Source organism: Apium graveolens, chromosome 9 (genome assembly GCF_009905375.1).
Source record: "Apium graveolens cultivar Ventura chromosome 9, ASM990537v1, whole genome shotgun sequence".
In the NCBI taxonomy this organism is placed as follows: domain Eukaryota; kingdom Viridiplantae; phylum Streptophyta; class Magnoliopsida; order Apiales; family Apiaceae; genus Apium; species Apium graveolens.
In genome coordinates, this window is record NC_133655.1 from 166,154,064 (window position 1) to 166,166,061 (window position 11,998).

Here is an 11,998-nt window from a genome sequence, read left to right on the forward strand (position 1 = left end):
ATATTTACAAAATTTTAAGACTATCTTCGTAATTTTCTGAATTTGTTTTATGTGCAGCTCGGTTCATTAATTGTGAAATGCGGGTACGAGTTGCGTTTCAAAAATGCTTTAGTATTCATGAAAATTTTATTTTATTAGTTTCAGGATTATTAAAAAACTTTAAAACTATTTTGATAATTTTATGATTATATTTTATGTACAACTTAGCTCGATAAATTACGGAAGGTGGAACGGAATCAGGCTGCCAGGAGTTAAACTGTAAACGTGTCTTGTTTCTATTAATCCTCATATACGTGGCAGCATTTTAGAGGTTGAAAATAAAATCAAAACCATATCAGATAAATACAATACCCACAAACACAGACATCCTAATTTCTTTATTTCTCTCTCACTCACTGGATCAATCCCCCTCCTCTATTTCCCGTATTCTTTTTTTTCTTATCTGTTTCATTTCCTCGGCCTTTTTAGGTAAGATGTCCGCCATTTGTTTCCAGTGACCCCATCTCCCTGTTCCTTTCTTTCCTTCGCCTTGATCTGCTGCTTAATTCTTCCCTGTGTTACGTGTATTGTGTGCGTTGGGGTTGTGTGTGTGAGTGATAGGTGTGTATGTGTTTGAGTGACAGGTGTGTGTGTGCGTATGGTGTATATCTCTGTGTGTGTGCATTTTGTCCTGGGTTGTGTATGTGCTTCGATTTGTTCCGGTTGCCGCTGGATTTTTCCGGTGAGGCGACCCCTGGTACCGCAGCGCGTAGGCGCATAGTCGTTGTGTTGGTTGTTTAATTCGGGTTGTTTCACTCGAACTGACTTTTGGTTTTTGGAAAATTTTAGTAAATTAAATTCTTTTATTTCTCTGCAGGATTTATTGATTAATGTTTAGTGATATAAATAAATTCGTTTTCTGCGGGAAATTTTAGTAATCGGTGAAATATATTCGGAAACCCGAATAGTATCGGGTACCAATAAATTTTGCCGCCGTCGACGATGAGCCTCGACGAGTCGATGGTGGACCGTGATGATCGTTATCTGAGTCCTAATATTTTGATATCAATAAATAATAAATGTACAAATTTTATTTATGAGTTCGAAGTGAAATAGTAGTTATATATTATTATTCGAGATTAGAATTGTGATTGTAATGGTTGATTGATTGTTGGGTTGAACTGGAGTTTGGGATTCGTGGTTGGATTTTTGGATAATGGTTGTTGTGAATTTGATTGTTATTGGTTTGACGTCGATTGTATTCGATGGGTAGTCCGTTAAGCAAAGGAAGCGCTGCCCGATATTCGGGAACGTACCCTGTAACATATCGGAACTACCAGTCAAATGTAAATAGTTATATAGTTCTAAATAAATATTCTGTAAAATATAATGGACAATTTGTTTTCTGAAACAATGAGTATATGTATTTTCCGAAAGTGAATATCAAGCTGAGTTTTGAATACGTGAACCCTAATTGATGCCTGTATTACAATAATGTATGTGTTACGAGTCGGGTTATGTTAACGCACCGGTAGATTGTTAGTGAGGATATGTCGAGCATAATCGGAAGTCTAAATTAGGGTATTTCGACTCTGTAGGTTCTAGTCGGAAGGTCCGAGAATTGGCATTGGACGAAAGATAGTTTGGTGGTCAACCGAAAAGCTCAGTAAGGTTCCAATCAAAAGACTTAAGTGTTGAGGTTGAATCCTGAGTGATCTAGTGGATAAACAATAAAGCCTGAGCAACAAAGTCGACTCAGAGTCAATCAGTATTAGTTATAAAGCCCTGCAAGGCAAGTACTTCTAAACCTTTTTCGAGATATAATACAAATGTTTCTAAATTCTCTCGTGAAATATTGTTAAGAATTCAAAATAGCTCTATTTTATATTGTAAGTACTTTGAATCATTCAGCCTTGAACCTGAGCCACATCATTTGATCTTTGAGCCGTAAGCCTTACTCTTTGTAAACCATCCCTTGTTGATTTCCAGATACTAAACCACAAAAATATGATACTACCCTCAAAATATATAACCACCAAACAACAAACACTGGAACAGAATCGTTTGAACATCCAGAAACTTTTATATTCAAACATACCTCGTGACATCAAAGAACTAAACCTTGTAAAATCATTGTTCATCTAATACCCGATTCTCATACAGGCTGAAGGCCATTTCTTATACATACTTCGATACCCCCTTGTGATACTTAAGAAATGCATCATGCCTTTTATACAAATGTTTCATCACTGTTGATTATGATCTTATTTTATTGAATTATATTGTTTATCATATTAAATTGCTTTAAAATTGGATAGTTTTCTTTATGTGGACCAGATTCGTGGTCAAACCAGATTCGTGGTTGAATTAGGCCAATGTGTGCCTTGGATCCAGTTTATAGAGCAGAGCTGTGTGCCTTGCTCGGGGTTAGTGCGTGACTGATCAGCAGCCTAACCTTGGATTTAAAACTTAAAATGAATATCCAATTCTAATAATTGTTTAACAAGAAACTTGATTTCCTCTGAATCATCTCGTTTGATCATTGTTTAACCTCAGTTATCGTCATTATGACTTGTTGAGCTAGTTAGCTCACTCTTGCAAATCTTTTTATGTATTCTACATTTAAAAATGATATGGTTGATAGCGAGGTTCCTCAGTTCAGAGTACGAGCTAGAATACCAGATTGAGTTGGATCGAGTTAGCAGAAGCTTATATTGGTAGTGATATAGTAAGATTGTAAGAATAATTTCCTTATTAGTTGTAAATTGAATTAGTTGGGATTTGGTACGTTGTAATAAAAGTTAAGGTTGTGGCTTGTTTTCATACTTTAACCTGTTGAGATCCGTGGTTATGTAAAGCAGGGTCATTGCAAAGAATATTTCATACAGGGTTATATATTGTGTATGTGTTGTGGACCCCAAACTTCTGACCCGAGTTTGGAGGGTGCCACAGAACTTGTGTTCAGTCTAGTTTATTGATACTTGCTGATAGTGGCATTCGTTCCCTCTTGCAGAAAAACATAGTTACCGATACAATTAGATTACCGATTCATTTAGTTTTTTTATATAATACTGTTTATATATTGTGGACTTGTTGAGCAAATTATGGCTCACCCCTGTTGTTGTTATTCACCTTATTTGTTTTCAGTCAAGAAAAAGAATGAAACCTATCCCGACTCGTGTGATAAAGAAGCGTATCAAGCAGTGGGATCCTCTAATACCAAAAGTGATAATCCCGATCCAGGAAGAGAGCTTTGAGCTACCTGAGCAGGTGTAGTGTAGATATATGCGGTGTGAGTTTGAATAAAAATGAATTTTAGTTTAAAACTTGTTTAGATAATGGTTTATAATAAAGAGAGTTCTATAATATTTTAAATTTGGTTTCTAATAAAGATAGTGTGTTGTTCCTGTCTTCATACCTCAACCTGAAAAGATCCTGGATAAATGTAAAGGGGTTAGATATAGTGTTGCATAATTATCACACAGGTTTGTATTATATGGGAGATTAGTAAGTAACCCCCAGATCTAGATCCCGGATTTGGAGGGCGTTACACCTACCTTGCCATTCATGTTTTCCTAGGCGTTTTCTCCTTATTTTTCATGTGTAATTCCATTAACTTTTGCTTAAGTTGTTTCTGAGTCACTGAACCAATATTTACTGATCTTGTGTGAACTTGTTCACTCTTATCAGTAATTAAGTTTGATCTAGGTGATGAGGTTGAACCTACCTCATTAACTGATTTAACAGCATCAGCACTTGGATTAAACTTAATGGTCTTCAACTGAACCTTGTTCAGTTTGACCTTAGTATCAGTATTAGTGGTTTATTTTTCTCAGTTTCTTTTTCAATTTTCTTATTAGAATTTGATCTTTTAGCATATCCTAATCCTGATCCCCAACAACCAATCTCTAAAATTTCCTGAGTTAGTACAAAGCTTAATAACCTCTCTTTCTTTAGCTAACCCCTCTTTTAGATAAGCATGCTTTTCTAACAATTTATCTTTAATGTAAACAACATTATCTCTTTTTTTTGAATTTCTAGCATGGAAATCAACTCAATTTCTAGGTGATCATTCCTTTTCTTTAACTCAAAGTTTTCACTCTTGATTCTGTTATTCTCTAAGGTTTGATCCTTATAACTAACATGCAAGGACTTAAGAAACAAACTTAATTCGTGGATATCATCAGTATCAAAAGCAAGGATTGTATGAGGTACCTTTAGTTCAGCATTTTCAACCTCAGTATCAGCATTTACCATAAGAGCATAGTTGACCCCATCATCTGAATCTGATGAATCATCCCAGCTTTTTTCTTTGAGATCAAGGCTTGTTTCTTTTTAGCTTTTGGTTTTCTGCAGTAAGCTGCAAAGTGTCCAATTCCTTCACAGTTGTAGCATCTTTCCTTTTATTTGTCAGACTTTCCAAACTTTGATTCCCTCCTATCAGTATTCCTTCTGTCATTCCTCTTATCAGAGTTTGAGAAACTCGAACCTTTTCTGGAAAACCTTTTCCCTTTCTTGAAGTTCTTGTAGACCATCTTCTTGAAGCTTCCAACCAATAGAGCAACCATTTGTTCCATGTCTTCATTGTTGTCATGATCACTGTCAGCATCTGATTCATTATCAGTATTTGAGTCATCATCAGAGTTTGATGATTCAGTATCTGCTTTGCAATCATAGCTTTTCCTTTGGAGTAGCCTTTTCTCCTAGCTTTCTCATTTGGCTTCTCTTCAACTTTAAATGCAACTGGTCTAGACTTTGATCCTTTTCTATTGCTTCTTTTCTCCATCTCTAGTTCATGAGTTTTCAGTATTCCATAGATCTCATCTAGAGGTGTTTCATCAAGTTCATAATTATTCCTTATTGATGTGACCTTAAAGTCCAACTTTTCAGGGAGTGCAAGTAGAAACTTCAAGTTTGAGTCCTTTAAATCATATTCATTATCGACAAGAGACAAGTCATTCAACAGCTTCTAACGTCTGTCATAGACTTCAATGAAGGACTTATTATCTCTTGAGTCAAAGTGCTCATATTCTTGAGTAAGTATTGTTCCCCTGTTCTTCTTGATAGCAGTACTACCTTGACACTTTACTTCTCAATCATCCTAAATTTTCTTTATTATTTTACATCCAATTACCCTTTTGGAAATAAAGGCTGTTATGCAGGATATATATGACTTTTGCATCCTTCATAATAGATGAAAGATCTTCAGGAGAATACTCCTTCTTGTCTTTATCAACAATCTTTTTCAGATTCTACTGCTACAGCAACAGCTACCTTCATTGGTTAATGAGGAACATCATAAATCCAGCTAATATATTCAGGATCTGTTGCTTCCAAGTACATGGCCATCTTAACTTTCTAGATTGGATATTCATGTATCTTCAGGATTGGAACCTTGATGGCTTCATACCTACTCATATTGCTGCTAATCTGTGAAGTGGTTGGGGATGATGGTGGTGGATTTTGTGGTGCTTCTTTTTCTGCCATTAAATATTAATTTTCAGATCTTAAACTGTTTATATGTCAACAGCAAGTTCTGATATCAATTTTTAGCTCCATAATCAACTATAGCGGGGGGTAAATATAGTTTATTCAAGCAATTTGATAAAGCTTTAACAGAATCAACAGCTTTTATATTGACAGATAAAAACTGATTACAAAAGGACTCTCTCAAAGGATGAACAATTATCCTTGAGAGCTGCTAGGTTATGTGAATGATATAACAATGTAGGCAATGCTTAAAGCATAAACCTAATTTATGCTTTATATAGAGCGCAGTTACATAATCAATAAGGAATCATATTCTATTATAATAAGGAAACCTATTATATATCCATGTATGATTGCTTCTGAGATAAAATCCTTCACCGCCTTGAATTTCCGCTTTCCTTTTCCTTCTCGAATATGTACTGAAATGAAAAATTCTGATGATATCAACTGCTGATCATCAAATACTGATATAAGTACTAATGACATCACTCTTCAGTATATATTAATATTAAGTCCTGATAAGAACTTCTGATAGTTTATGTCCTGATATCATCAATTATAGCTAACACATGTTTCCTCCTGACAGATTCTGAAGGTTTAGAAGGATGAGGAACTTGTGTTACATCAGCTTTTGGCTTTGCTACATCAAGATTTGTAGCCCTCTTAGCCAATTATTTCTTTCTTCTTATAATAGGTGTCTTTCGGGAGACACATGAGGTGGCTTCTGTTTGAGGTTGTGGTGGTGGTTAAGTTTGTGTTTGGGTTTGTGTGGGGGGTTGTGTATGGATTGTTGTGCTTGGGTTAGCTACAGGGTGGTTTCCAATAGTTATGGCATGCAACTGAGCAGTCTGCCTATTAGGTAAGCCATAAGTCACAGGGAGCCTTGCAATGAGCAAGTTCCTAACAATTAAAGGCAACCTCAAGGAGCTAAATTCAACTTCTTTTCATATTATAAAATTAAGTTAGAAAAATCCCTTTTTGTCAATTTAAATACTGACACTGTTTGATTATAGGGGATAGAGGTATCAGGGATGACACTGTTTAATATAATATATTCCTATCAGCAGTTAATCTATCACCAATAAAAGATAAAACTACTCTACCATAATCATTATTTGAACCTTGAATCAGAGAGTACCCTATATGTTGTGTCATGATGGGAAGAGAATCAAAATCAGAAGATTTGTTATTGAAGGCCTTTGTGATGCACTCAAAGAAATAATTCCATTCCTTCATGAACCCATTTCTCTTCAATTGACCAAGGTTTTTCAAATCCTTGTCATAGCCTATCTCAGTAAAGAACCTCCTCATTTCAGTATCTCCCATGAATCTAGTGTAGGAGGTATGAGTAGGCAATTATAAAGCATCCATTATAATTTGTGTAGTAACTAACCTTCTCTTCATGTGAAACTCAAACACCAAGCTTGGAGTGCAAACCCAATCTCACTGGTTCTGAGAAAATCTTGAAAATTATGAAAATCGATGTTCACACTGTTGTTATTCAGAATAGCAGAGTAGTTGTTAGTCACAAGCTTTGCACCACTTTAACTAAATAGTTTAGAAACAACTGGTGAAGTCATTTTGAATTTGCAAGAAAAATTTCGAACATAAATTAGGGTTTTAGAGTTTACGGGTGAGAGAGAAAGTAAAGTAGTAGAGAAGAAATTGATAGAGATAAGTAAAGTGTTAATTTGAAATCAAAATTTGACTTTATATAACACAAGTCAGAAACGTTTCAGTTTAGTGGGACACGTGGCAGCATATAATTGACTGTAAAAGCAATCATATAAACATGTAGTAATGGTAGTTACTGCGCAGAGTTCCCTAGAATGATGTTTTGTGTATACTCAAATTTTTTCATATCGTCATACCATCAATAAAAAACTGTAATCATGCAAAAATTACCCACTTGCAAATAACTTCACACCTGTAATTAAAATACTGATTAAACAATATTTGAATAAATTCAAAAATTATCATCAGAATAATATAGTCAATCAGAGTTTGACCGATATTAGTATTTAATCAACAACTATCAGAATTTATTAGTCAACTAGAGTTTAACCAATATTAGAATTTAATAACTACTGTCAGGATTTATCAGTCAACACAAGTTTGATCAATATCAGAGCTTATACACATAATCAGAGTTTAACATGCAGCTACTGGCTGGGATTAATATAAGCTAATTACATGCTTTCATGGAATCATAGTTTAACACTATAATCAGTAGTTAGCAAGTACTGATACATAATTATAAGATATGACACTCTAACTATCAGTGTTATTCTAAATTATCAGAGTTTGAGAAATTTCCTTATACATTCCCAGTTCATTCACCAATCTTGTAAAGGTAGCTTCACAGAGAGGCTTGGTGAATATATCTGCTAATTGCTAATTTATTGGAACAAATACCAATTCCATTGTTCCTTCTTCCACATGATCCCTTATGAAATGGTACCTAATACTGATGTGTTTAGTCATAGAATGTTGTACTGGATTTCCTGTCATTGCAATAGCACTTTGATTATCACAATATATAGGAATAGCGGAATACTCTAACTCATAATTCAGTAATTGATTCTTCATCCATAGAATTTGAGCACAACAGCTTCTCGTAGCAATATATTCAGCTTCTACAGTTGATGTGGAAATTGACTTTTATTTCTTGCTAAACCAAGAAACCAACCTACCACCAAGAAACTGGAAGCTTCCTGAAATTCTTTTCCTGTCTATTTTACATCATGCAAAATCAGCATCTGAATATCCAATTAGCTTAAGGTCTGAATCTCTAGGATACCATAATCAAAGATTCATGGTGCCTTTGAGATATTTAATGGTTCCCTTGGATAAGTTGGGAAACTTGCACAGAGACAGGTGGCATACATGATATCAGGTCTACTAGCAGTCAAATAGGAGTGATCCAATCATACCTCTGTAGTTAGTTATATCTACTGATTAACCAGTATTTAAATCTAACTTGGTTGCAGTGGCCATTGGAGTTGTTGTAGTTGAACTGTCTTGCATTCCAAATCTTTTGGGCATTAAGGGCGATCCATCGGCCCCTTTTGACAGACTTCTTTGTCTATCTCTTCTCTATATGATATTTATTCTAGACTAGATGGGACCAGATCTATCACTCAAAAGCAACACAACCCTAAATGCGATCTCCCACGCCTGGAAATGATACCATTAGTGGTAAGGAGTGAGCATGTGGCAAATATCCAAACTTGTGCTTGACTAAGCCTAGCCTGCATGGAAGATAACTTGTTCTCCCATTGGAAGGCACTTGGGTTTCGACCAAGTCATCTCTCGCGGTAACAGTGATGAGATGTTGAGCGAAATACGTTAGGTGATAGTCACCATATAGAGATACAGATGTTGTTAATACCTCTAAGAGAGTCTTGCCCCCCGTATTACTCCATAGGGCAGCGAGGAGCATGCTGTGGAACCAACCAAGATGTATGTCGTCCGACCCGACCTCAGACTCCGACCTATTTTACTTTACTCTCTGGCCGCAGTTATTTAGGTGGTACCCCGAGATTTAAGAGATTTAATTCCTCCCGGGAACACACGAAACAAAGATATGAACTAGGTAAATAGAAATTGAAAAGAGATGTTTCCAATTCATCAAAATGAGAAGTTTTTTCTACATCCATATGATCTACTAAAGTGAAAGTAGATCGGTATTGCCCATATAATAAAAGCAGATCTTGGTCCATGGAGTCCCAAGAAGGTAAGAACTCCAACCTGTCCGATGCTTCTTCGGCCAAATACGATATACAAGTGGGACCTGCACTATGAGCAAGCTGTGCGAAAAACCGCTTCTTTTTTCCGGTTCTGAAACAACTTGGGCGAAATAGGTTCTACCGGGAAACCATGGATTTTTGAGTTTTCACCATTGGTTACTGGTTGAGCCGCTGGAATGGAATTAGATAAGAATCTCTAAAGATCTTTCCTCTCCACTTACTCGTAACAGGCTTTCCCTCTGCCAGAAGAATTATGTGAAATAAGTAAATTTATCCAGTTGAGGCATCTTTCTTTCGAACAAAGTATTCCCTCCAGATAGAAAGAGAGTCCTTCCTGTACGAGTAGTGAAGAAGTCTAGAGAACTTTTATTGGTTTTTGACCAACGGAAAGCATGGGAGAAGGATGTACAAACGTTGGGTTTTCCAACGAACCTAAGCACCCTTTTTCTTTATCATTCAGAAGAGCTCTTTTTTAATAAAAAATACGGCGTCTCTTCTCTTATGCAATTTATGACTCCGGCAGTAAGTTAGCCGGAATAAGAGGTTTCGGCGTATCGGGGCTGCTAGGCTACTTTCTTTATTCTCTTATGAGATTGAAAGTTTTTCGGTAATTAATTCATCTGCACACCGGTTATTCCACATCACCAGTCAAGGAAGAAGGGAAGGCTTATTCAATAGCTGCTGGTTACGTCGTTCTTTCAAAAAGTATATTCCGAATTCCTATTCCTACTCCGCCTCCTTCTCTTTGCACTCACTCCCGTCAAGGGAGAGGAAGATGAATATGAATAGTTAACCACTAGCTCCAGTCCCAGTACCCCATCTCTCATTCCCGACATTCCTCCATCAAACCTTCTTGCAAAGATAAAGAAAGCACCGGATGAAATAGCAATTGTCCTTTCCTCCCCCCTTAGACATATCCGAAAGAGGAAAGAAAAAAGATCCCCTCACGAGATGGGATGGCATGACCCTCTTTGGACGGTTCCTCCTTTACTTTAAGGATAGTACCTAGCAAGGCATATTAAAGGCACCAGCTCTTTCCCACAAACTGAGACTCTTCTTCTATGACACTTCCGGTTCTCAAGCAGGAGATTCTGGGCATTCATCTGTAGTTGTTCCTATTTGTAGCTAATGCGCCGGTGTTCCTGCAGCCGGAGAAAGGTAACGGCGTCCTGTTTTAGTAACAGGCTTTACGGAAAAGACAGGAGGAGAAAGCTCATCCTTGCCGATTGTAGTTTATGGCCTTCCTGGTAAATAAGAAGCGAAAGTAGCAAATGCAGCCAAGGGAGCTAATGAGCTCGTAGCTTGTGTTCCTGTAGCTAAAGTTGCTCAAGTAGCCTCCTTAACAGAGTAGACCTCGTTTTCAGCTACTGTTGTGGAAAGGACTTTAGAGAGAGAACCCGTTCTATAACACATTCATTTCTTATTCTTCTTGGTTGAGAATACGTGATTGGTCAAACAATGGCTTGTTATTGACTTCTTTGGGCGATGACAACCGCGTACATTACATAAAGTTGAATCCAACCTCCTTAGCAAGGAAGATGCCGATTCTACTAGTGCTTTCTCTCGTTGATGTGTCTGAAAAGGGATATGGAAATATCGATCTTATGTCCCCGTGTTTAAAAGATCTCGTATTTGCTCGGTTACTAGTGAATCCCTTCCTAAACAGAGAGGAAAATGTAGCAGTTTTCGTCTTGCTACTTTTCAAACAGATCTAAACCGAGATCTCGAAAGTCGCTATTGCAGCTCGGAGCTCTTGCAGTTAAGGAGCTAAAGACCCTGTGGGCTTTCTTAAGAGAGGAGGAAGTTTACTTGCTATTATAGTTAAGGAGCTAAGAAGCTCAAGTTACTTCGTAACCTGTTGTTTGTAGTTGTTGTAGTTTCTTGTAGCTAAGAAGTTAAGGAGCTATTTCTTGTTCCTGTTGTTTCAAGGAGACGGGAGAAGCTATGTCCCATTGTAGTAGATAGCCCTCTCTTGTAACTAAGGAGTTAAAGAGCTAGAGCAGCTGTTGTTAAAGCGGCTAGGAGCGAAAAAAACTCAAGACCAAAAGTATTAATCGGTAGATTCTTATGACCTAGGGGTTGCAAGTCAGCTGCTCACTCTCTCTTTCTTCGAATTAAATGTCTTAAGCAGCATGTAGCAAAGATCTATTTTAGATTCAATGTGGGACATGAAAATGAAAACAGAAGCTAGAGTTGAACGATCTACTTTTCTATCCTGTGGGCCGGAAATAAAGAAGGTCTCTTCTTTATAGAATAGAAAGTAGCCTGGCCTGGTCTGTCTCTCAATCTCAGTCTGTCCAGCCAAGGACTTCCCTCTGTAAGAGTCGAGCTTTCCCCCCCATACACTACTTTTTAAGCATATGGGAGACCCAAAGCCATATCTACTGCCTACTCAATATCTCATCTCCCCTCTTTGGCTTATGATATAGAGCTGGTTTCTTTGATACTGCTCATTTACCTTTCAATGAAAGCTCTAGGCAAGTGAGTATACCTATAAATGGGATACGAACGATCTATCGTAACTAGTTATGGTAGTTAGTGAATGCGGGAGACAAGCGTTAGCCCAAAAGCGTTAGCTTGTATCCGCGAATGAACGATAGAAGAAAGAGTGTATAGAATGCAATATTGTTAGGTAGTTTCGGAAGCTCTTCCTGCAGAAGGAAGGTAGGAGGCATACCCGGGCCTTACCGAGGAAAGTGCTTGCTTTGTTAGATAGATGTGCGTTGCGTCTGAGGGTATTCGATATAAGAATCGTTTCATCCATGGCGACCATAGGAATT

The 11,998-nt window shown here is 37.1% G+C and overlaps 1 pseudogene; it reads right to left on the reverse strand.

Annotated features, from left to right (window-relative positions):
- Nucleotides 1–8,990: 8,990 nt before the first annotated feature.
- LOC141685715 (putative mitochondrial protein ymf1) lies at nt 8,991–10,321 on the reverse strand (annotated as a pseudogene).
- Between the last annotated feature and the right edge of the window lie 1,677 nt (nt 10,322–11,998).